This window comes from Gopherus flavomarginatus, chromosome 7 (genome assembly GCF_025201925.1).
Source record: "Gopherus flavomarginatus isolate rGopFla2 chromosome 7, rGopFla2.mat.asm, whole genome shotgun sequence".
NCBI lineage: Eukaryota > Metazoa > Chordata > Testudines > Testudinidae > Gopherus > Gopherus flavomarginatus.
In genome coordinates, this window is record NC_066623.1 from 54,519,174 (window position 1) to 54,545,662 (window position 26,489).

A 26,489-nucleotide genomic window follows, 5' to 3' on the forward strand; every position below is an offset into this window, starting at 1 on the left:
TTTTTAATTTATTTTATGGGGACACCTCTGAGTCCTGGTGCCAGAGAACAGGGAATCTCAGAAGTCTATTTTTGGAAGTTTCTAGATGCAAATGAGGTTATACTAAAGTGCCAGTCTGGATCATAAAGAGCCTGATGTGACAGAAGACTATGAATGAGACTATAGGGGGAAAAAATGCCTGCAACTTGTCTACATTGTTGCTACCAGTGAAGAATTACACTACTATGCTAAGTGTTTCAAAAGCAATCTATGACTTTTAGATGCCTCCATTTTGGGGCACCCAACTTGAGGCTCATTAGAGGGACTGGATTTTCAGAAGGTGCTGAACACCTATCCTGTGAAAATCAGGTCCCCGGGAAGTGTCTCAAGTTAGGTAACGAGGATCCTTAATGACTTTGGAAAATCTGGGCCATGATCTATAGATGCTCAGCTGTAGGAGAGATGTGAAGACCTCCCCATTCATCTCAGCAGAGGGCTAACTCTGAAGATTGCCTCTGGAGGGCAGCTGAAACGTTAATGTGGTCGGAGATGGTGGGGGGGAGGCACAAGCCTTTTTCCTCCAAAGGAAAGAGAGCAGGAAATCCATGAGGGACTCTTTAAGTGCCTCCTATGGATGTAGAGCCCCTGTCATCTCCCTGCTCATCTGAGCAATTAACTGCATTCCATGATGTCAAGAAACCTTAGAAGAGGACGCACACTTCAAGTAAGTCACTCCATTGTGGAGCAGAGTAAAAAAGAAAGGGTCCAGGCAGGTGGCAGGAGCAGAGAAGGACTGAAAGATGGGCCAGGGCTCAAGGAGAAAGGGTAAACCGACCAAAGGAGGCAAAAGGAAACAAAGACTGGGAGGTGGAGATAGGTTCAAGGGGAGAGAATACCTGAAAGAAGTAGCCTGTAGTAGAAGTCGGGCAGCTCTGGCAGTTCCTCCTGGTTTCCAGCAGTGGGGGAGAGACATCCTGCTCCTCTGGCAGCTCTCCTCTGACTGACCAGGAAGGCCTGCCTTTTATAGTTCTGGTACCTGTCCCACCCCTCTGCTTCTGGCAGAGACCACGCCCCCTCACTACAGACTATCTTCACTGCTATGAACAAGGGAATATCTGCAAAGACCATTTGCTTTTTTGTGCAAGAGGAAGGTGGTCATACTTTACAAAAGAAGGGGATATTAGTGAAAATGCCCTTAAGGAGCTTCAGGAAAGGGCTGTATGTTCTCAGGTACCAGCAAAACAGAGTACTGCAGAAAGGACACCGAGATGGGTGCAAGCTTCTTGGTAAGCACTAAAGCTGGTCGCAAATTTTTTATTGCAACATTTTTTGGATGTAAAATGCAGTTTCTGTAACACAGAAACTTTCCACAGGACAATTTCAATCTTGCTGCAGTTTTTCTATTTTCAAAACATCTTGGTTTGGGTGAGTCATCCCAAATCGAAACATTTTGGTTTGTCAAACTGAATTAAGGCATTTCAGTTCAGTTTGACATTAATATGTGTCCACCTGTGCTGCAGTGGTGCTTCCTGGGAGTTATAGTTCTGATTCTTCATGCCCTCATTGTCCTTTACAGGTTGGGCTCCCTGGCTGGACTACTTCTCCCATGATGCACCACAGCTGCTCCTCTGGTTGAACAGCTGTGACATAACCATAATGCATCACAGGAGATGTAGTCCAGTCAGCTAGCCCACCCCCATATAGGAGAATGGCTGTATGAGGTACTGGTACTTCAACACTCATGAGGCATGCTGGCAGCTCAAGAAGATAAGCTGAAGTGAAATGTTTCAGAACTTTACATTCCATGAAAAATTTCATCCAATTTGGGATGAAAACTAATTTCCAAATCTGGGAATTTCCCACAGGAGGGAATTTCCAGTTATTAACCATTTCTAGTGGATGCTAAAGAAGGATCTGGTAGCTGAAGGCAGCTGAGCTGAATCAATCATAGTGAGACGTCATACTTGCTCTTGGACGATGCAGAGAATCATGTTGTAGTTACAAAGATCACAAATCTCTCCTACAACTTGACCTCAGCTCAGAATGGCAAAATTCTATGTCAGATTTGGCATGTGTTTGTGACAAGGAGATAGAGAATAATCTCAAAACTGCAGGGCACACAAGCAAAAGTGTTCAAAATGAGCTGGTCAGGAAGTAACACACACTTAAGAAATGCGCTAAAAATCTGAAGTTTGTGCATGTGATGAAACAAAAAAGTGGAGATAAAGGAAGAATAACCCTTTGCTTAAGGAATCTGCACAGTAAGGTTGTCAAAGAGGACTTCCTCCAGTTTGCTTAGATCAATTATGTGAATGGCAGAGGGAAAGCATGGAAGATGTGGATGAAGCTGCGAAATACAGAAGCAGAGCTCAGCGAACTTGTAGGTTTGGGCTTTCATTGAAGTAGTACAGCAAGTGGATGCTCTATTGCAGCCCAGGCACTCATTCTCATTGCCAGCACAATGTTACATTGTACATCCATTGTACCATTGACTGTCTAAACATGGTGGTCAGCTAACCCAATGAGGCTCTGCCTTTAAGATTCATTATCTACAGGAACATTTTCATTTCCATCTTCTCCAGGACAATAAAAAGCACCATCATTTTCCTTTCCACTAACTGCATTGTCACCGGCATCAGTTTCAGAACTTTTCCCAGTCTGTTGTGTGTGTGCAGTAAAACTCAAGCTCTAAGATGGTTTCTTTGTTCAAGCTTAAATCATTAAGCAGCTCAGTAGAGCCGGAGGCTCTCTGCCATAACAAGGACCCTGTAAGAGCTATTAAGTTTCTTGGTTTCCCTTGACTCTCATTCTCCATTCCTGCTGAACAACATACATTTTTACATGGTGGCTTTGCTGATCAGTCATTAATAAAGAAAGTTTACTTGTGTCATAACCTTAGTCCCAGATTTGGACCTTAGCGTCCAAAATATGGGGGTTAGCATGAAAACCTCCAAGCTTAGTTACCAGCTTGGACCTGGTACCTGCTGCCACCACCCAAAAAATTAGAGTGTTTTGGGGCACTCTGGTCCCCCTGAAAAACCTTCCCTGGGGACCCCAAGACCCAAATCCCTTGAGTCTCACAACCAAGGGAAATAATCCTTTTTCCCTTCCCCCCTCCAGGTGCTCCTGGAGAGATACACAGACACAAGCTCTGTGAATCCAAACAGAGTGACTCCCCCTCTCCGTTCCCAGTCCTGGAAACCAAAAGCACTTTCCTATTCCCCCAGAGGGAATGCAAAATCAGGCTAGCAAATCCAACACACAGATCGCCCCCTGATTTCTTCCTCCCACCAATTCCCTGGTGAGTACAGACTCAATTTCCCTGAAGTAAAGAAAAAAACTCCAACAGGTCTTAAAAGAAAGCTTTATATAAAAAGAAAGAAAAATACATACAAATGGTCTCTCTGTATTAAGGTGATAAAATACAGGGTCGATTGCTTAAAAGAATATTGAATAAACAGCCTTATTCAAAAAGAATACAAATCAAAGCACTCCAGCACTTATATTCATGCAAATACCAAAGAAAAGAAACCATATAACTTACTATCTGATCTCTTTGTCCTTACACTTAGAAACAGAAGACTAGAAAGTAGAAACTACTTCTCCAAAGCTCAGAGAAAGCAGGCAGACAGACAACAAAGACTCAGACACAAACTTCCCTCCACCCAGAGTTGAAAAAATCCGGTTTTCTGATTGGTCCTCTGGTCAGGTGCTTCAGGTGAAAGAGACATTAACCCTTAGCTATCTGTTTATGACAACTTGAGTGCCCACATAGTTATACATCTGTACACATCTGGGACTTGACAAGTTTGACACTAGCTGCATTTCCCCAAAAGAGGTGGCCAAAACAATTATAGGACAAAAACATTTGTGAAAAAATGTGGTCATTGAACTTGCAAAGTATTTCGGCTGGAATTTTTAGAGAAGCCCTTAAGGGAGTTAGATGCCCAATTCCTGTTCAATGGAGCACCTAACTTATCTTGGGTTCCTTTGAAAATTGAGGTCAATAGAGCCATGTCAGTTTACACCAGCTGAGAATCTGGCTCCATTGTGTCTAAATTAGGGATTCTTTACAAACCCAGAACTCAGAGCAGGGATGCTGTGTAGTTTGCCAACCACATGACTTTTTGAAACTGGGACTGGACCCTAATTAGAAGCAAGCTGACTGCTTTATGAGTGAGTGAAACCATGAAAAACTCACACAGCAGAGCAGTTTCAGCAAAGTTTTGCACTGTCTTTTAGGATCTGTCCATGTTCAAAAGCAACAGACAGACAGAGCAAAACCAGAAAAGGGAAGTAAATCTCTGTGAACTGAAGCTGCTAAGTTTTGCATACTCACCCACCTGTCCAGGCACATGGTTATTTATTAAGAAAGTCCTTGGCAGGGTGGAAACATCACACACTATGAGGAGATTTTTCCCATCCAATGCCAAAAGTCTACATCAAAAACCTATAAACCTGGATCCTTAAAGCTAGGCTCCTAAATCCATATTTTTTAGCACCTAAATGGAAGCTTTTGGCCTGATTTTCCAAGGTGCTAAATACCTGCAGCTCCCATTAATTTCTATGTCAGGTGGGTTTCTCAACACCTCTGGAAGTCTGGCTCCTTCTATTTAGGTGCCTAAATGAGGCTTTTGGAGCCTGACTTTAGGGACCCAGGTTGGGAAACGTTTGCCTTATAGAATAGCGTGATCTGTCACATAAGTGAGGGGAAGGAAGAAATCTACTGTCAGAAAATGTCATCTCTTAAAAGTGCAGAAATCCAACTGTGGGAGGATTTACAGGAGTTCAAATCTAGGGGACGCCAGGAAAGACAGCTAAATAAATGCATAGATCATGCATCTTGAAAGCTGATGTCAAGATAATAAAAAATCAACTCGATTATAGGAGCAGACAGGTGGCAATTGGTGCAATCCCTACACATTGTGTCCTGGAGCCTTTGGCTGGCTTTGTCCACTGGAAACACCTCCCAGTAGATGTTTTCCTGATTATAAATGTTGCATAATTTATAATCCACAGTCTCGCACTTAAACAATCATAGAGCTATTTTTTATTTTTGAAGGGGGGAAGCAATTTCTTCCAACACATTAATGTAACCATTCATCACCTAACCCTTTCCTGGGCATGGAAACTGGTGTGTTAGAACTACACACTTTAAGGTGGGTGCTCCAGAGAAGAGCACGGTGGCTTGAGGGTCTGGTTTGTTACATGGAGAGTTCTGTGTCCGTACCCTGCTCAAATTACACCACTGAAAATTAATTAGGTGGATTGAACAGCAAACACTTTAGCACTGGGAAAAGACCATCCGAGCCCAACTCTCTGACCCTACTATGATTGATTTCAGACTTAACAACCGCTCTATTCTTACCCCTTCTCCTTCTTCAGAAGCCCATCAAGACTCCTCATGCATAGGTCAGAATTCCCAGCCAAGAGTATGTGACCATTGTCTACTCCATTTATGCCTGTCAACAGGTAGCTTATGCCTCAGCACCCCCTCATTGCCTGGGATGGCCCTGAAGCTCCCTGCCTCGGTTTCCCTCTCTCACATTGCTCCTCAAAATCTCCACCCCATCCGTACCATTTTAAAACATTCCCCTTCTGGAAGACAATCCACTTTATTTAATCCATATAGACATTAATACTTCCCACCAGCTTTGCCCTGATGACCACTGGTCCCACTGTTCAAACTGTTCTCTCTCATTGAATCAGGAGTCCTCCACCTTCCTTCCCAGAGCTGGGTTATATGCCAAACCTTTACTCCTTGCACGAGCAAGTCTTGCTTCCGGCAGTACTCACCTGCAATTGCTTCCGTCCTACTTGCCAAGCTCAACCCTACCTCGCTCTGCCAAGCTCCCACTTAAGCTCCTCACTGTAACTCAGGCCTCTCCTTCATATCCCTAGGCCTGGCCTGAGCTAGTTGCAGAACCTCATTCATTATTACTCATCCTCTCTACCTGGGGAGATGAGCTAAGCTTGTCACAGATGAGGCTGAGGCCCATCTCCCCTTAAAGGACCAAGCCACGCTTTGACCTGAACAAAGCAGGACAGAGAGAGACAGAGGTCCTGTATCCCAGCCAGACTTCTCCTGAAGTGCTCTTCAGATCAGCATGGCTGGCTAGTTGAAGCTGTGGTACTCCCTACTTGAGCGGCTTGTTAGGAGAACTTTCCATGATTATTAAAGTTTTCATCACTTACAGTATTTTTAACTGGTGCTTTGTGATCTAAAATGTCTCTATCCCTCTCTCTTTTCTTTTAATCACCCTGGAAAAAATTTAAATGGAACAATTTAATGAAAGCATTGCTTAGTTTGGCACAACGTATTTATTTCACTTAGGCAGTCAATAGATTGCAGCACAAAAAAGCACAGCTTTCAGTACCGGAGATGTAAATTTCAGGTTGGTTTAAGACTAACTGCTATGATGCTGCTAGGGAATATATTAACAATAATAACTAGCATTTCTGTAATGCCTTTTATTCTCCAGGATTCCAAAGCTCTTTGAAAACTGCAGGCTGGCAAAAGCACACTGAAATCACACCACCCACCACAGAAATACAGCCACCTCGGTTGGTAGGTGGCAGCTGCTTACACTGTGTTGATGTGCTCTGTTAAGTTCCAGTTTGGATTTTTGAGGGCAAGAATCAAAGAGCTAAGTTCACAAAATGAAACTCCAAGGGGGAAATTTCCTACACGGCGGAGTGTAGACGGGCAGCACATGTTTTTCACCAATACTGAACTTCACACGGCTCTTCCAGGAACTAAAGTTCATGCTAGAAAAGATCTTGAAAATAAGATAAGGGTTAGATGACACCATATTTGAAACACTGCGCTTGGGCCCATCATTGTTGCTAACACCAGTCAAGTTGAACATGTTAGCAATGGCACAGACAAGGGCTGTGTATGTGTAAATGAAACTGGCATGGTCTATTTGTCTCTAATGGCTAGGCCACACACCAAAGTTTATGAGTTTGCTACTGGCTCCAGGTCTTTTAACTCAAGCAACACAGTCTTGTATGCTCAGGTCCAGAGGTCCAAGGTTTAGCCCCCTCAGACAACCCAAACAGCCATGTTGTTAGCTCTGTATCATGAGGTAGACATGGAACAGCAGAGAAGGGGGAAAATAGAGGTGACGGGAGACATTCTGACCTGCGCTGATTTCCCAGCCCAATATATATTTCCATTCTGTGGCTCATCCACATGTAAGGTGAGCACATTTTTACAAAGAAAAGCCCCATGGGAGGATTTTGACAGAGGAAGGCAGGACGATGCCACCTTTTCATTGCCAACCTACTTCCTTTAGGAAACAATTTCAACCTCATTTCAGTAAAGGATCAGTTGTGGGAAAATCCATTATAAATCCTCAGCCATGCAGTTCCTAAGGAGATAGGTGGATATTGAGAGAGATTCTCAAAAAAAGGCAACTGAAATAAAAGCATACAACAGGATCTTTCCCACTGAGAACACCTCTAACCACAGTACAAAGCTTCAGTTATGAGCACATTTCAGAGGGTGAGATCTGGCTCTGTGACCTTCAGGCCTAGAAGTGATTCTTCCGTAACAACCACCCCCAGGCTCATGCAGAGACTGTAACCCCAAGACCAAAAAGACTGGGAATAAAGCGGAAATTTTTAATGCTGAGGGTAATTAACTACTGGAGCAATTTACCAAGGGTCATGGTGGAGTCTCCATCACAGACAACTTTTAACTCAAGATGGGATGTTCCTCTAGAAGATCTTTGCCCTCTGGTATTTTGGGGCACGTCTCTGGCCTGTGTTGTACAAGAGACCAGACTAGATGATCACAGTGGTCCCTTCTGGCCTTGGAATCTATTAAGTCACATGGCACTATTAACCTTTTAGAGCTGGTTAAAACATGAAAGGCTAGTTGTGTAAAAAAAACATTGAATTTTATTTTAATTTCCCAATGTAGGAAATGGTCCCAGCATTCTTTTTTTTTTTTCAAAAATTATCACCATTTTTTGTTCTGCATTTTTATGAAAACATTATCAAAAATTTCCCAAACATTTCAACTGCATTTTTGATAAAAATCTCAAAACCAAGGCATGACACTTCTCCCCTTCAAAAAAAAACCTTTAAAATGTCGATAAATTTTTTCACGAAAATTTTTTTTTCAAAAAAAGGCTTTTTTAAAAACAAAAACTCATTTTTTCTGAAAATCTTTGACCAGCTGTAGACAATTTACACCTGTTGAGGATCTGGCCCTGTGAATTATAGAGAAATAGGTCTAGGCTGAAATATTTAAATTTCATTTTTAAAAGGGTTTTATAACATGTAATGGGAATGGGAATGTTTTCATTATATTCTTACAAAATGTCAATGAAACCAGTTCTTTGGGCTGTAACTATGCCTTTGCAGTCCTTCTTACAATGTAGGAGAACCAGGAAGTAGTTTCATTGTCCAAACTAAGTGCTGAATGCAGGAAGGAGTAGGAGACATGATGACAAATAAGGCTGAGGTCTGAGGTAATGTGGCCTAGTGTCTAGAACACCAGACCAAGATTTAGGAGCCCTGGGTTCTATCTCTGGCACTGCTACTGGGTGACCTTGGACAGGTCACCTTCATCTCTCTGTGCCTCGTTTCCCCACTTTTGTAAAGCACTTCAAGATCTATGGATGAAAAGTGAATTAGCATTTTTGTTATTGGGCTGGGGAGCAGTATTGCAAAAGGAGAACATGTATTGTTGATGGGAAAACTGAGAATGAAACAAAAAAACTTTCTAGGTCTTCATATTTCTGAGAAGCACCGGTCAGTTGTCAAAACCCAGCACTTTTTTATTTGGCCATGGCTGTCAAGATGGAATGAATCTCGCTGGGCGCTAGCCACTAATGAAAAACACATAATAGCAAGCATTGGAAAATCCCTGACACTCAGCACCTGAGGATAAATTTAAATAATTCTATGAATATAGATCAATAAAACTAATGTACTTATAGCCTTTGTGTGAAGTATTCAGATTAGAATAAGAGTCATTTGTATAACAAAGCTTTGTATTAATTCTTGGTATCTATTATTTTACATATTATTCAATTAATCTTGGTCTTCAACTCGAACATCATATACAACATTAAAATACCGAACATGAGAATCTGTATTAGAGATGCTAGAATTTTCATAACTGAGTATGGTTTGCGGGAGGATGTCGCTATGAAAGTCTATCCAAGTCCCCCTGGATAACAGATATTGAGCAGTCGGGAGTAGAGACATGAGAGAAACATTACAGCATGTTTGTAGAGAGGCCACATATTTAGACTCAGATCTTAAATCAATGGGAGTTAGGCACCTAAATACCTTTGAGGATCTGGGCCTTAGTGCCTAGATATGGAATTAAGAGCCTCAATTTAGGCCTCCCATTTTTAAAAATCTCAGCCATAGAAACTAGAGATGAGTAAGTCCCATTGAGTTTGAAGATGGGCCTAAACAAAGCCACAGCACTCAGTACCATGAGCGTTGAGGAAGCCGCGCATTCTCGAAGATGTGATATGGACTCATCTGTGATTAGTTCGTATCTCTTTCATTCCCTTGGAGCCAATGTAGGATGGTTCCCTACAATATCTTTTCCAATTCTTTGTGCAGTCTAGTTTTATTAAATATCTTTAGTGTTGGTGCTTTCATGGAGTCTCATAAGTAGATTTGGGCAAATATTTTGCAAAGACTAATCAATTTGACAAATTTAGCCCTGCTCCACTACTTTTTACCTTCAAATCACTCTCAAACAAGTTTGTTCAGAAACATACAGTGAATCCTAAGTGCAAACAAATTTAAGCCTGATGGGTCACCTAAGTCACATGGTATTTTTCCTGCAGTTCTATGATTGCGTGTCCTAAATCTTAGAAGCAGGAGGAATACTTAAAGAGGAGTTCAAAGGGGATTTGCCTTCATGAGTCACATAGTCTCTTGTGAATGAAGGCTCACAATTTCCATATAAAAGAGGAAAATATTACTATATTTTACAGATACTAAGTGACTCACACAGGCTGTCTATGGCAGAGATTGGTACAGAGTCCTGATCTCCTTGCTTTCTGTCCTGTGCTGTAACCAGAAGCCTGTCTTTTGTTCTGAGTTCAAATTATATTGTTCTTTTGGATAGTTCATTGGAGACTTGGATCCCTTGCACCTAATACAAAAATTAAACCACTAGACCAGCCACCAAGTCAGTCTAGAAACTGTCAGCCCCTGACTGCCAAGGTCTACATTTTCAAAAAGGAGTAGTGATTTTAGGTATCCCAGTGTTTGGGTGCCCAACCTGAGACATCTCAAAGGGGACCTGATTCTCAGAGCGTAGGTGCTCAGCAATTTCTGAAATTCAGGGCCTGTTAAGGTTATTCAAGTTGGGAAGCTAAAATCACTAGTCCCTTTTGAACACAGACCCAACTGGCCAAGACCAGAGTTATGTCTTTAAGGACCCAAGTGGATTTCCAAAATCTGTCCACGGTGCAGTGGAGACCTTGATTTTGGAAGGTTGGACCACACTTTGGTGAAGCACCTTGGTAAGTACAAATCAGCATCATTACATTGGAGCCAATGGAGCTACACTGATTTACACCCGCTGAGGTTCTGACTTTGGGTCCTTAACCTACATATCGTTCTCAATGTCCTCCTCCGACACTGTTTGCCAGCTCATTAGGAGAGGAGGAACAAGCATACACCAAGGCTTTCAGCCCATGCTACTGGCTATCTCAAGGATGGTTTGATTTTTCCATTGAGCTATTACATAAAAGGTGTTTGAGGCCCTTTCGCTGTGGAGCAGCACTGAACGTGCGTGCTGTGACATCTGTTAAGCTGACAGAGGAACTGAACCCGGGCCAAACCTGATGATGGATTTGGCCTGTTCAGGACCGTTCTGCTATTAGTCTATGGGCAAGAGGGAGCCTTTTGCTAGCGGAGTGATCCATGGTCTTTGGCATCACAACCCTCACCCTATCCATATTCGTGGGAACACATATCTTTTCTTTTTTTACCGACTCAGCGTTTCAGGCCCAGACACATGATCACAGCAGCTGTAGCAGCACACCATGTATCAGGAGCAAAACCTCTCCTGTACCTGCAAAGAAGTCCTATATAGCTATCTCAAAAAGACAAATGAACACTAAAAAATAAAAATAGGAAACCCCACAGAGATCTAGTGAACAGAGAAAGCCATTGATAGAGCCCTGTGTTAGCCCATTAATAATAAGGTGCTGTGCTTGCATTTGGAGCTATTTCAAGTTGTTCCTTGTATATTAATCATGTGCATTTTGTATAATAAAGCCCTGTCTCTATCCCCAATCTAGGACACTCTTATTCCCATATGGCAGGTTTAATGACTTAGCAAGGCAAACAAAGCTCTGCATTCTAAAGGAGGCTAGAGTTGGGTTCATACCAAAGTAAGGTCCTCTGGAGGCAATAAAACATTGAGGAGATGCTATCTAGTGGATTTGGAGCATTTCATTCCCTTGAAAGTCAAGTAGACAGCTGATTTAAAGTTTCCAGCTAGGTCATACAAAAGTCAGCAGCAGCTGCATCCAGCCGGGTTCAGAGTTTGAATATTTATGGTGTCAATCTGAAATCCAGATAACCACAAATAATCTAAACCCATTAACTCCCTCTCCATGAGAGAAAGCTCTCTGGACATTAATGCCTACATTGCTAGGGTTACCATGGGATTGTAAGCAGCCTTTCTTTTTTAAAGGTCATTCTGCACTGATGATGTGGCAAGCAATTCCCCCCAGATCACACTGCTTTCCAGGAAAGCTGGCATTGGTACCATGTGATTAGCAATGTTTGGAACCACTGAGATACTGAAACATTCAGGTCTCATCTCGTCCACAAGGGGATAGCCTGATAAATTGCAGTCATCAATGGGCTGCATTGCAGCCACGCAGGGTAATAATAATGATTCTGCCCACTTATCAAAGCTGCCCATGGCCCTGCAGCAGAATTCATCTACTTTGGGTGCATGGGTGAAAAGCACTGCACCAATGTACAGGTCATCAGCTGTGATGGAAGTTGGACACCTAAGTTAAATGCTTCCTCATTAAGAAACAGGTTTTGCTCATCTTTTCTTCGTTTATTCCAACATTCTGTGGCCCAATTGACTAGTGTCTTTGCCCTTGAGACTTGGCTTAGTTCACAAGTGGCAATGAAGCTGGTGGGTTTCAGATTTGTTTGTTCATAGTACAAAACTATGATGTCATTTGGCACCATGAGCTGCTGACAGGAGACCCAGAACTGAAAAACTGGTAGTGCAGGATACAGGCATGACTGAGTTATATTGGGGATGTCCCTCTCCATTTCTCCAACAGCTTCCTGACAGATGTAGACAAGGAATCTAAAGACCTAATCCAGTACCTGCAACCTCCCAGTGAAGGGTGCTTAGCACTTCTCCAGATCAGGCTTTTACAGACCATCTGTCTGCACTATGCCAGTGCTATTTGATCCAGATTCTGGAAAGCAGTTAAGCATGAGAAATTAGAGACCTTTTCCTAGGCTCTCTGAGCCCAGATAAAGACAATCTTTCAATGTGATTATCAAACAGAGGAGCTCACTGCCGAGGGATGTTTTCCCTGTCCACATAGCTTGAATTAGCAGTCGAACCATGGTTCACTGCTACATTTTGGGCCCACCTTGGCCGTCATGAGTACACCTGTCTAAAATGAGGTAGGTCCACCTCTACAGAGATCTTTCAGCATATAAAATGCTCCACTAGCTTAGAACAAGAGTGCCATTAATAGATATCAGCTATAACATACCAGCCTTGAAACTCTCCACAGCTGATCCTTAAAAAATGCCTCTGGCTCTTCCGCAGAAGCTCTCTGAGAAACTAGCTTGGAGACTTTAGGGCAAGTTGCATATTTAATGGCAGTTCCAAGTAGGAGGACCACCAATTTAACCAGCACCAAGAGTGGACCCAGGGATCTCCAGAGGTAACAGCACATGCCTCTACAGCTTGAGCTAAAGAGCCAGCCTCTCAAGCAGCAAGTTATAACAAACTCAAATCCACCAACGGAACAACCCAAGGAAGACCAGCATGGGAATGGGTGAAGAAAGTATATGACAGCAATTGTCAAAAACCATCTGGCATCTAGGGAGTTGAGACCCTGAAATGGGAACACGATACAGACTAACCACCCAGTAGCATATGCAAACAGGGCAGCATTTCTCTGCAGCAGAAGGAGGGGGTACATGGTGTTTCTATATTCATGCATTAGGGAGGCTGTTCCTGGTCACTGCACCTTCAGCCCTACAATAGTGCAGTCATTTACAGAACAGGCACTGACTACATGTCACGTCATCCATCATGAGAAACTGACCCAACAAGGCGTGAAGAGATGGGTACAGAGAGACAGAGGCCTGTCAGTTAGATTACATTGGGAAAAGTCCAGACACTGGAAAAACTCCTGCTTGCAACATGTAGTGATCTGATCCTGCAAAGAGTGTGCAAGGTAACAAGCAGTATGCCACAGCTAAAGGCTTGCAAATGAGTGCCACTGTCATTATGCCTTTGGGGTGATTACAGCAAGACTGTGCTGTCAGGTACTGGAAAGGTTAATATGGCAGGTCTCACTACACCTGGAAGTAGTATTGACTTTCTGTATTGCTTCCAGGTTAGCATTATGAAAGCCCCTGGTTCCTCCACAGCACAGCATAAGCCAAGATTTGGAGCAAACAGTGACTTGATCCAAAGAGAAAAATCCTTGTTCATTTCTTAGCCATCTATAGGCCTCTGAATTCTGATCTCCAGCCAATAGAGGCAGTAGTTTACACGCACAAGAACCAGTTCATTGCAACACTTTATCAGAGCTGCACAACAACAGCACTAAGGGACACAGTCTCTCAATAGTTAAGGTTGAAATGACCTTCAGGGCATACAGCTGTTTTCCATGTTACCTCTAACTGCATAGAAATTAAACAAACTGGAGTGAAATTTCACAAAGGGCATCTCAAAGGATAGCAGTAGGCTTTCTTCAGTCTCAAGAGACCATGGGTGTGCACCCCTGAGATGTAACGAATTTACTCAGTTGGTTTTATAGCAGCCATGGCTGTGGCTGAAGAGACCCACTCAATGGATCCAATCTCTGCCGCATCTGTCACATTTAAAGATGACGTCTCAAGCCTTTGGGCTCTGCCTTCTGCGAGCTCGTTTCTCCTCTGCTAGGCTGGATGGCTTCCTCTTGTAACTGTGGAGACCTTGGTTAAGCACCTGTTTCCAGAGGCTGCAGTCCTGAGTGTGATCTTCCCAGTTGCCCATATCCATGTCCATTTCTTTGAGGTCTCGCTTGCACACATCCTTGAAACACAATGTTGGGCGTCCTTTAGGTCTTTTTCTTGATGCCAATTCACCATAGAGGATGCCCTTTGGGATGCACCCATCATTCACTCTGCACACATACCCACGCCAAGGGAGGGGTTGCTGTTTGAGGAGTGTTGCAAAGGGTAGGACTCATTGAAAATTTGTGGCAGGTTACAACACACCAGATCCTGATTGCCTTTCTGCTGTGGAGGTCACTGGGTGCTATATGAGCAGTAAGGTGCTACCCAGCCTGAGCAGGGGGATCAAAATATTGCCCCAAGTGGTACCACTGGAGTATGGAATCAGAAAAATCAGCTAGCGTAAACTGGCCTCAGTGGGGCTCAGATGCTTCATACAAGCTGAGGATTTTCCCAACGGGGTTTTCAAAAATGCCCCTTTTTTGGAGATTTTCTTCTTTTTTTACTTATTTATTGGCTCCTTAAATCTTAGAAACAGAATATCCTTCAGTCCAGTCTGAAACAAATCAACAAATCACTTTCTACTGCTTGAGAACTCCTGGTGCTTATTAGTAAGTTTTAGTGGGTTATTGCAGAAATTAAGGCAATAATTACAGCTGACTTCATGTATATACAGAAATCTGTCCAATTATAAAGTCAACTTCCAGACATTATAAATATTGACATTTAATCAAATGAATGATTAAAATAATGAAATAGAGTTTTCCCACTGGCTTGAATGGGAGCATGATCAACAATTATATGCTCATTTCCTTGTACCCTGGTCCCCAAATCTTTAAGGAGCTGAATAGGATCAATCCCTAATCCCTAGCTCTCAGTGCCCTGGCAGCTCAGACAGTTTAGAGGCATAACAGGAAAGCTACCCATAGCTAAGTGAGCAAAGCACTCAAGGGTTTAAAATTTTAAGCTCTTGAAATTTAACCATAAATGGCTCAGTCATATGTTGCTTTCATTGTACTGCACCAAAATTTGGTTGACTCTGAAGGTGGATTTCCTAGATTTCAGACATTTAAAAATCAAGTGTCTATGCTTTCCTGGCTAGAGCACCGGCTTAGGACTCTAAGGAACCAAAAGACTACATTAAATTCCAGCCACAGGCTTCCTGTGTGACCTTGCATACATGGCTTAATCTATACTGTTCCCCATCTGTAAAATGGGCTTAACGCATCCCTCCATTCCAAGGGTGTTGGAAGAATAAAATCCATTATTGAGTCTGAGGTGCTCAGATGCTACCAGGAGGAAAGCCATGTAAATACCTAGACTGGCTGCAATGGGTCTTGCCAAGCACGAAGTTTTCTAGGTGAACTATTAGAAAACGTTACTTAAGAAGGTCTGGAACGAATAATAGAGGGAGTCAGGGAGTTTCCCATTGCTGTATAATTACTGATCATTCGTTATCGCCCAGCTGACTTACACTGCCCATTCAAAATAAACTTCAATAGAACTGTTCCACTGAAATATGGTGCCAATTTTTCTGCTGGTATAAATTGGTGCATCTGCATGGAAAGCAATGGCACTCTACCAATTTGTAGTCGCTTGGAATTTGGCCCATTTCTTGGAATAGATACCTGTGAATATTGAGGCTGACTGAATAATTAATATTTTTTTTGGTTTGGTTTCATTTGGTTTGGTGGCCCACCCAAAAAAAATTCCTTTCGGATTGACTCAAAACAGATTTATTTATTTTTGGTTTCTCACAACAAAAAAACAAACAACAGAAAAACAAAGAATATTACACACACAACTTGGTTTCAAATTCAATTAAATATTTAGTTGATCCAAAATGTAACTTTCTGTTTCATTTTGGGTAGGTTTTATCCTTTACAAAAAACATTTTAAAGTAAATCTAGCTAACTTTTGAAACAAAAAGTCAAAATATTTCATTTAAAAAATGACAAAATGAAACATTTAAACTTGGAAAAACAAAATTTTTAAAGATGAAACTTTTTGCTGAATTCAACCTAAATTCACAAATAGTTTTGGACAATTCAAAACTGCCTCCACTCTTTTGTTGCTGTTGTTGTTGTTGTTGTTGGGGGGTGGGTTTGGCAATGAGCATTTGTCCAGAAAATTTCACTCAGCAGTCTTGAATATCTACATTTATAAAATGCATAACATAGATTTCAAAAAAATAGGGTCTCATAATGCTTGTATGTTCTTTATTCTACAAGGACATATTGATGGAAGAGATGATTAGTGTATGGCCAGAAGTGAAATGATTGATATGCTGTTTGGTATTATGAAATGTGCAGGCTGCATGATGTTTCAGGTGCATGAGATAAAGTATGAGAATTGTACATTTGAATATGTAATGATCTTGTGTAGTAAATAATGCACACATTGCTGAGCAGTAAATCATTCTAGCTAATGCACAATCGTTAAATTATGTTGAAAATAGATTCATCTGAGGAAATGGGTTCTTGTATTTTAATGGCAGTTTGCAGTGTTGATATGAGTGTATATTTTGACAGATTTGAGGGGCAAAGTTAAGGCTGAGTGGGTGGTATAAGTCATTTGGGGCGATAATGAATGATCAGTAATTATATGGCAATCTGGAATTGGCTGGATACCTTAATTATGCGATTCTAGATTTTCTAATATTACAGGGAGTTTTTTTTAAAAAGGTGTAAAGTTTTTGTAAAGAAAGTCTAATTATTTTGGGGCAGGAGTTGTCAGCTGGATTCCTCTGAAACATACTTTCAATTATAATTTTATTTTATTTTTGGGCAGGGAGAGATGAGAGAATTAGTTCTTAGGCTCCAATGCTTTCTGTGTTAGCAACATTTAAAATAGGAATTACCCTCCCCCCACTGCAATCCTGATAGCATCACAGTAAAAACAAAATCAGCTAGGCTTTGTGTTTATCATTAACCAAGTGCCTTGGGTTAAAATCAGAGTTAAGCAAATGCAGGAAAACAGGGCAGAGAAACATTTGGCCTGAGCTTCCAACAGCTGCTTGGTCTGACCATGTTCGTAGCACTTTGTCTTTTGCTTTTCCTGAACATTAGCATGGACTGGTCTGTGTTGGTATCAGTGTTTCAGGGATGGCTGTATTTTGATGAATACCCATTGTGATGGGGCATCTGCCTCTCATGGGCAGAATAGGGGTTAAAAACAACCCTAGGGAGGCGGTGCCGGAGGCAGCCAATTAGAAAGGTGTTGAAAGGAGTAGCCATTCATGGCCAGCAGGCTCATATAAGAAGGGTGAAGGGCAGAGAAGAGTTCAGTAGCTGACTGGCTCTCAAAGGGAGAAGACCAGGCTCCTAGCAGGAGGAAGGAGCACCAGCACCTGGGATAGAGCAATGCTGCAAGCAGGGACTGGGGGAGCTAGAGAGAGCTTCTGGTTGGCTGCTAGGGACTGAGGTAAGGGCAGAAGAGGGTGCTGGAACTGCATGGGAAGCAGCCCTGGGACAATGGACTGCAGTTACCACTGGGGGAAGTGGTTGGACAGAGATTGCAGGTCTCCCGGAAGGGGGAAATGCAGAGTGTGCCACAGCCAGAGGGCAGTGTCACTGAAGAGGACACCGCAGTCCTGGGAGTGACATTGGTCCTGGAACGAAAGTGATGGTGGTGAGCCACCGCCAGAGGAGGGTGTACAGAGCTAATCCCCAGGACAGCCAGCAGGAGGCGCTGCAGTGGTGAGTCGCACCCCGTCGCACCCATATTCATGTGTCATGTGAATTTGCTAATCTTTCTTGTGGATAAAATTTCAATCATCCAGTCAGAGAGAAGAAACAATATCATGTGACTTAACGTGATCCATCATGAGCCCTGAATAGAGAGAAGGAATGGATCTTGTGGTTAGGCAACAGACTGGGATTCAGGCAATCTGGGGTCAGATTCTGGCTCTGCCATTAATGCCCAGTACAACCTTGGATGAGTCACGTCATTTCTCTGGACCTCATCTCTCCACCTGTAAAATAAAGCTTCCAACCCTTGGTCTGTTTAGATTCTAAGCTCTTCAGGGACTTACAATGTGTTTACAGGGCCCAGAACAATGGCCTTCCATTTTACAGTCGGGGCCTTTAGATGCTATCATAATAGATGATGATGAACAGCAAAGAGTCAAAGTGAATGGTCTGCAAACAGCCCATCAGTGGAATAGGATCCTAGAACAGCAGCAAATACATGCGTACCAATCAAAATAACTCACGAAAAGGCCTAAATTCATTAGAGAAATTATTTGCAATAAATAATGTAACAAGTCAAGTGTTAATTAGAAGATGGATGTGATATCTTGGTAGATTGTGAAGTCTCTACCTAGTGGGCAAAAGCATCTAGCAGGGAAGAGGAAATGAGATGTGACATTTTTTGATTCTATCTAGATGAAGAGTCAGGGCGCAGACTGCCAAGAGATGCTGAGATCAACATGCATATTTAGAAAACAGCCAGCTTCACTATTGGTTACATTCGTCCAGTCACAGATACTCTAGTGCTGTTGTCCGGCCCCCACAGATTCACAGCCCAACCCCAGGGAATGACTCTAGAAGTAGGAGCTGATAAAGGAGAAAGAGGATGTTGCAGGTCAGGTTTGAGACTCACTAGTAAAGCTGCACATAGGATCACAAACTGAATGACCGGGGGACTGGTGTAGGTGAGGACTCGAGTCCCCTTCAGCAGCTGAGTAGAGACCCAGGACTGGAATGAAAGGTTAGGATTAAGGTACATTTGCAAAGCTGGGGGCAGACAGGGATCTTGCAGAATTCTTGTCTGCATTGATCAAGGCTCAAACTATCACTATCAATCACCAGCCTTCAGAAGTCCTAAATTCACTAGCCAAGCTTTAAAAATCCACTACCATCTAATGACTAAATATATTCATTACCGTCAAATTCTACTCTCAGTTGCCCCGCGGTAAGTCTAGAGAACTCTGCTGACTTAAGTGCATAATTCCCTTTCTGATAGAGTAGCTAAGAACAGAATTCAGCCGTGTTTCTTATTAGGCATTTTCCCCTGCTTTGCAATGCATCCCATTATCGTAATTGTCCAGCAAACAAAGTAAATCACAGTTTTCCCCCAAAGTTAACGCAATGAATGCACTTGCAGTACAGATGTAAGCACAGCTGCAGCTTATCCAGCATACATGTGTGGGTGCCAGGGAAGGGGGAGCGGATCTTGGCAGTGCCAATGTTCGGAAGTAACAAACAAAACCACACTTTTAACCATTGTGCAGTAATCACTGTCCTTGGAGGCTTTAGCACAATAGACAGCATGGTTGCCTATAAAGACATGATAATAGGAGGGATAGGGCTTGTGCAGCTGGAATGATAATGGAATGGAATGCTGCACAGACTACTGGCAGATCTGGTGCCAACATCTCTTTCCAAGATGGAGCTAGATGGAATGAAAGCCTCTGTGTCCATCCAGACCCAAATGAAAACAGACTTTCTATCTTCATCCCTAGCATCAAGGGTAACAAATCAGAGAACCTCTATTTTTCTTTACCAGTTGGCCTGGTTCAAGGAAAACTAGCTCCCCATGAGAAGCCAATCGAGTTAATCACTCCTGTGGCAAGACTCTGGATTGAGTGTGACACCACTTGAGAGGTTCTGTTCAACAGTGTGGAAAGCGGGAGCCACCAGGGGCCAGGTAGGTACGTAGGTAGATAGGGAAATTGCTTCCTCTCTCTGCCTCACTTTCCCCAAGTCTGCACAGGGAGTCAGTGGCAGGATCAGTGCTCACAGACTTGTGATTTCTATTAAGAGATGCCATTTGCAGTATACAGCAGCAGCAGCTTTTATTGGTCCAGAAAAAATAATAATCTGGGAACAGGAAGTACCCATGAGCATCACCTATAGGCAAAGTAGTCTACTAATTAGCTAACTACATGCATAGAGAATTGTCTTGGGCAGAGAACTCCTATCAACTCCCTTTCCGGTGCAGAAAATGTAAGCAGAGGACAAGGAGTGAAGACTTGAATGGAAGAGGGGCCTATTAAAATAAAAAAAAAGACAGATAGGCTGAAAATGTCAAAATGTTACAGACCTGAGTCTCCTCTTGCATATGCTGGTATAACTCCTCCCAGTATGTACAGCTGTAGCTGAAAAGAGAAGCAGGCCCTACATGTTTTATTTAGAGGACATAATAGCTATAGTTATCACCTATATGGGGAGAGTCAGATTGTGATGGTCCTCTCCCAGCCTCCACTTACTACCCATGTTCCACCCACTTGTGAACCCAAAATGAGAAGGTGTTTACATCAGAGAAGGAGGGTCTAGTGTCTGGGACTTGGAATCCTGAGCAAAATTCCCTGTTGCAATATGATTACTGTATGATCCCTGTATGATCATCTGTCTCTCTGTATGTTGCAACAGTCTCCCTATAAGATCACTTAATCTCTGTGATCCAGTTTCCCATCTGTAAAATAATTCCCTGTCTCACAGGGGTGAGGATAAATTCATTAAAGCATGGGAGGTGATGGGGTGTCATTAAAGTGTCTGAGCAGTTGATCGTCCAGATCTCTACACCACAATTGTCCCATTTCTGTGCATTGACCACAAAATTGTTAACAGTATAGACACTTCACATTGTCATAATTAGGCTTACTAGTTAACTCCCTCTTGATATGAATGGGGGCAGCTCACAGCTCCCTCGGGGCTGCTGTTGCATACTCAGGGGGATACCACGGCATCGGTTACATTCAAAAGGTTTCCTTTGCAATAACAAGGGCTAGAAACAATATTTCTGATTCTAAATGGAAGTTTAGATTCTTGAGCACAGAATGGCAGCCACAGAAAAGTAACAGGTTGCTAACCTGGCCCAACTTGATCCCTATTCAGACATCTTTAATGAAGTGTTTTTTACCAGTGACCTGTCAAGAAGTAAATGAAGAGTGCCAGAAAGTAGATAAAAGAAGAGACTGGGTTTTTTGCCAGCAGTAGAAATCAGATCCGTTACTATTCATCTGTTCCAAATGACACCAAGATTTTTCGACCCCACAACTTACAATTAGAGCTGGTCAAAAAACAAAGAAAGAAAAAAAAAGTTCACAAAAAATCTGGAAATCTAAAAGTTGTTTCCATTTCACAAAGTGCATTGTTTAGAAAATTATCTTGATTTTCTTTTGTGCAAAAACAGGTCCTTGATGTTTTTCTTTTAGTCTGGTTTTGCCTTTTTTTTTCAGTAGTTTCAATAAAAATCTTGTGAAAAATGAAGTTTCATTTTTTTAAAAAGGCCACTTTGCAGAGGTAAGCCCTGTGGCCTGAAGTTCTAGAGAGGAAGGAGCTCTCTGCTCCCATCTGTTGATGCACAGGGGGAAGAATAGCTACACAGAATTTCATTTGCATTAACCTTCTACCCAGAATTCTTCTAGTGATACTTTGGAAGTCTCCATAATTGTACACAAACCCAATAATTGGTTGCATAGTGGGACTGAACTAAGAGAGGACTCCTACTTTCTGGCAAGGTGTGCATCCCCTAGATGCTACTGGTTCTTCTCCACTGAGAATCTTGCACTAGGGGGAAGGACTTCTCAAAGTGAGATGATGCAAAGGTCCTCTCCTACCTGGCCATTAAATAAAGCTGAAATCACTCTAGCTGTGTTGGTGGCAGAGCCTCAGAACAGGACCAGGCACCATGTGACTGACCTGCCCAGTTGCACCCGAGGACTATGAGGGAGTGTTTTATTTATACTGTTGCTGTATGAATTGTTTAAGTGCTTTCCCAAGTTGATGCTGTGTTGCCTTCATCCCTAATAAATTCTTCTTGTTTCACATACAGCCTTAGTGCTTGTTAGTGGGGTGGTATTGCCTGTGAAGGGCTCTCAGGAAATGGACTTAGTGATCCCAGAATTTCTGGGTGGTGTTTTGGTTTTAAGAGAGACCCCTCACTGCTTGAAGGGCAGGAGAGGACCTTTTTGCTACAGACAACACCTGGCGGAAAGATTTGTCATTGTGTAAACCTTTTTGTTAGAAACACGGCATTGCAATTACCAAGGCTGTTAAAGACAGTCAAAATTCTTCACTGTTTATATCAGGCCTGTTTATATCAGCCATTTGCATTTTGGTGGCTCGGGACGGAACACAATACTTGAAGTGATTCCATGTGTTGTATGTTGCCACTGCAGTCTGCATCTGCTTTTAGCAGATCAGGAGAAGCCCTGACAAAGGAATATGGTCGAATATCAGTGATAACAACTGAGATACGAGGCAGAGAGAAAGAGTAATTAAAATTAAACAGAAGTTTGAGGAGACAGAGTAAGTTGAATACAAAGGCCTAGGTTATGGGGAGCAAAGCAGTTGGCTGACAATGCAAGCAAGGGCAATGTTCAGAGTAGCACTGCAAGACTGGCTAATGGATGGACTCCCGAAAGGGATGTTCTTAAGGCAACGGATGCCAAAGTGGGGGCAGCTCAAGCAAACATTAACCCTGGAGAGCACCATGGAAAGATGTCTGACACGGTGATAAAGGATCCAGGTTTTTGCCAAGAGCTGAGCAGAACTCTTGCCATTGCATGGGAGAAAACAATGAGAACTTGAGACATGCCCTGATGTTGTAACAAACTAATGTGGATCATCTCTCCTAATAATGCCAAAGGAATTTCAGCAGACTGACTGTGAGCTCTTAGTCAGGGAGACTGGAAGGAATGAGCAATGCATGCATCTAGATGCATTTTGTAGAGTTCACACACAGTCTTTGCCTTTAGAACCCAGAAAGAGGGGCCATCGGCCTGGACAACAGGGGTTACTACCTATGCATCTGCTGGAGATGGGCTTCATGAACTTGATTTAACAGTTTCAGTAGTGCAGCAATTCTCCTAACGGTCCTGTACTGCACTGGGCGCAAGGTCAGGCACAAGATGGGCCTGGATGCAAGAGTGCTGCTAAGAAGAGGAGGCAGATTATCAGTCAGAACCTGGCCTGTGGCAAATGATTTCTGCAAACAAGGGTCTGGCCTTCCAAAAATAGGCAATTAAAAACAATTAAAATTAGACCTATTTTTTCCTAGCAGGCCTCTCTCTAATAGATAGTTTCATCTCAATCTCTGTGTAATCTGAGTCCAGTTCCCAGTGAACAATCACCTACATTATGTAAAGCACAACCAGGCTTGGCATAGGATAGCCCTCTGGAGAGAGGCTGAGAACTGAAGTAATGAGGTCTAACAGTCAGAAGTGAATCATAGAATATCCGGGTTGGAAGGGACCTCAGGAGGTCATCTAGTCCAACCCCCTGCTCAAAGCAGGACCAATCCCCAACTAAATCATCCCAGCCAGGGCTTTGCCAAGCCTGACCTTAAAACTTCTAAGGAAGGAGATTCCACCACCTCCCTAGGTAACCCATTCCAGTGCTTCAGCACCCTCCTAGTGAAAAAGTTTTTCCTAATATCTAACCTAAACCTCCGTCATTGTAACTTGAGACTATTACTTGTTCTGTCAGGATGGTTACAAGTCAAATAAAGACAAGACATCACTAATGCCTAACTTAACAAACAATATTAGATTCAAACAAAGTTTTGCACCCCATGCTCCAGCAGATTACTGACCAAACTCTTAGGTCAGTATCCAATGGCTCCTTTCTTTTTCTCTTCAGCAGCAGTGAATGCAATGGGCAGGGGGAGAGAGAAGGGGGTTTGTCCCTCCCTTTTATAGTTTCAGTCCCTCTCTTGACAAACATTTCCAGCTGGGCATTAGGAGACAAAGCACCTGTGTGGAAGGATGTTCCCTGTTGGCTTTTTCTCACCTGTTTGAGCTTTCTTTGTTTTTCTCCCTGTTTGATGACTCTGTTTATTGCTTAAATTCAAATTAAGCAGTGCACACATTGCTATGTCTAGGACCAACCTGTATGCTAACATTTGTCTGGGCAGGGTTGTGGGGTTTGGAACATGTGCTAATAACATCATACAGGGATATCTTATAACTTTACATACAATGTTGCCACACTTATTTTATCAGGACGATACTGACTGGCAAATCATGAGCTTTCAAATAATACCTTACAAGGCATATCTTATGCAAACGTTAGTACAACAGAGTGTAGGGTGTGAACGCAGAGGAATAGTCTGTCACATCTTCATACTCATCCTTTTTGGGGAACAAGGAGGTTTTGCCCTGGTTGGTATAGAAATGATGTTCCTTTGTGGGGCTGAGTGAAGAGTTATGGAGAAAATAAAATACTTTGTTCAAAGCAGCCCTGCTTGCACTCACTGCACTAAATCCCAGCAAGGCTAATTCAAGTTCAAGAGCTAGTCAAAAATACTCCACAGAAGCCATGGGGAAATGGTCTTTTTTCTTTTAAAAAAAAATCGTTTGAACTTTTTTAGTTTTCCATCAGAAGCAAAAAGAGTGTACATATATTTCAGTTTTCAAAAGCTAAGTTTTTTCTCCTTCTCTCCATATCTCCCTCTTTTTCCATCTTGCCACTGGAAGAGAGGGGGTAGGACAGAAGGAAGAGAAAGTGGGGGAACTGGAAAACTGAACGTGTTTTGATTTTTCATTGGAAAGCCAAAAATTTTTCGCTGTGATTTTTGGAAAAAAAAAACAACCCACAATATTGCCAAATTTTGAGCAAAGAAAAATTCATGGCATTTTTCAATTAGCTCTAATGGCAGTCTGGAATGATAGGACATTGACTTGTGGCAAGACGATGTTCAAGCAGTAAGATCGCCGTGTCCTCCATCAGCTGTGCTTTCCAGGAAACCATGGCCACAAAAGTAGAAGGGGCCAATTGCTGGGGAGATGACCAGTCTGTTCTTTGTGCTGTTTCCCCTCTTCTTCCACCTCCCTCTGTCCCCAGGGCATGGTCTCCCATGGTATAGCTGTAGAGCATGGAGACATCAAAGTTATTACGTTGGGTCTGGGTCTACTAAACTCTGTAGCTAAATTCAGAACCTGAACCACTTCTGAATCACCTAACCCAGGGAATATTTTACTTCCTTTTCGGGATGAATGGCTCCTAATTCTTACTCCTCTGCTAGGGTACCTCCATTGAGCAAAGACAAGATCCTCACTATTGACATGACATGATCCAATGGATTTCAGATGATTGCTATTGTAATTTATTCATACAACATCCTTGGTATGCATAGAGTTTTACACACATGAACAGACAATTTCCCTATGAGCTCACAATCCAAGTAATCCTTTAGGACTGAGGAAATCTTTCCTACACTCTTGTATCTCCCTGCATCAATAACAAAAGCACTTACGTTTCCACCCTTCCCAAATACTGCATTAAGGTTTGTACAGCCTGGTTCTAAGATGCTCACATGGCTCACATGAAGCCAGAGTTTCAGACAGTCTCCACCCTCTCTGTGACTCCCTTTGTGTAGCCAGCTCACAGATGCACCCATTGCTGGGCATACCAACTTGCACCAATATTACGCATTTCTCTATGGGACAAGTTCATAAAAAAAATCTGGAGGAGGAAACACTTCTCCGGGTTTTGATTAACAGAATTGCTTATTCTAATTATCTCTTTAACACATACTAGCAAAGGGTCCAGGTGACAACTGCTGAATATCTGTATCAGACCCAGTGCAGCACAACACGGATATACTTCTGCAGTGCCATGAATGTAGCAGTTAGAAAATTTGCAATAGAACTGGAGGATTAGTTAACACCCAAATGTTGACTGACTGGAACTGGAGGTGTAGTTTCCACCTCAAGGAGATATTCCCAGCCTAGCTCTGATCAAGGTAGTACACTAAACGAAGAAGTGTAGCCACAGCAGCGCAGGCAAATTCCCCTCTGCCTGCCCGAGAATGTGCCTACGTCTTGAATGGGACCGTACTTGAGACAGCTAGTCCCTTTTACCACAATGGCTCCACTGCTATTTTTAGCATGCTAGCTCAATCAGAGCTAACGTGGGCATGTCTCCTTGAGCTGGAATTACACCTCCCACTTCAGTGTACATATATCCATTAATAAATCCAGCCTACAACATTGCTGCTTCCAGTTTCACATCATTCTCCAGTAAATATCCATGTTAGTACTAAAACTTTGCCCTTCTTTAATGCCTCCCAGCTGTGGATTTCAAAGCACCTTTGCAAACTTGAATCTATTTATTTTCATAGTGTCTCCGAGAGGTAGACAAATATTATCCCTGTATGAGGGGGAGGAAACTGAGGCACAGAGTAGTGCTATGACTTGCCCAAGGTCATACAGGAAACCAGGAACAGAAGCTCCAGGGGGGCAGTGCTGACTTGCATCCACTAAAGAGCTCTCTGTATTTCCTTCTCGCAAAATGAACATCAGGAGCGGTCTCGCTCTCTCTCATGTTTAGGAATTACTCTGATGCTCTATGCCATCT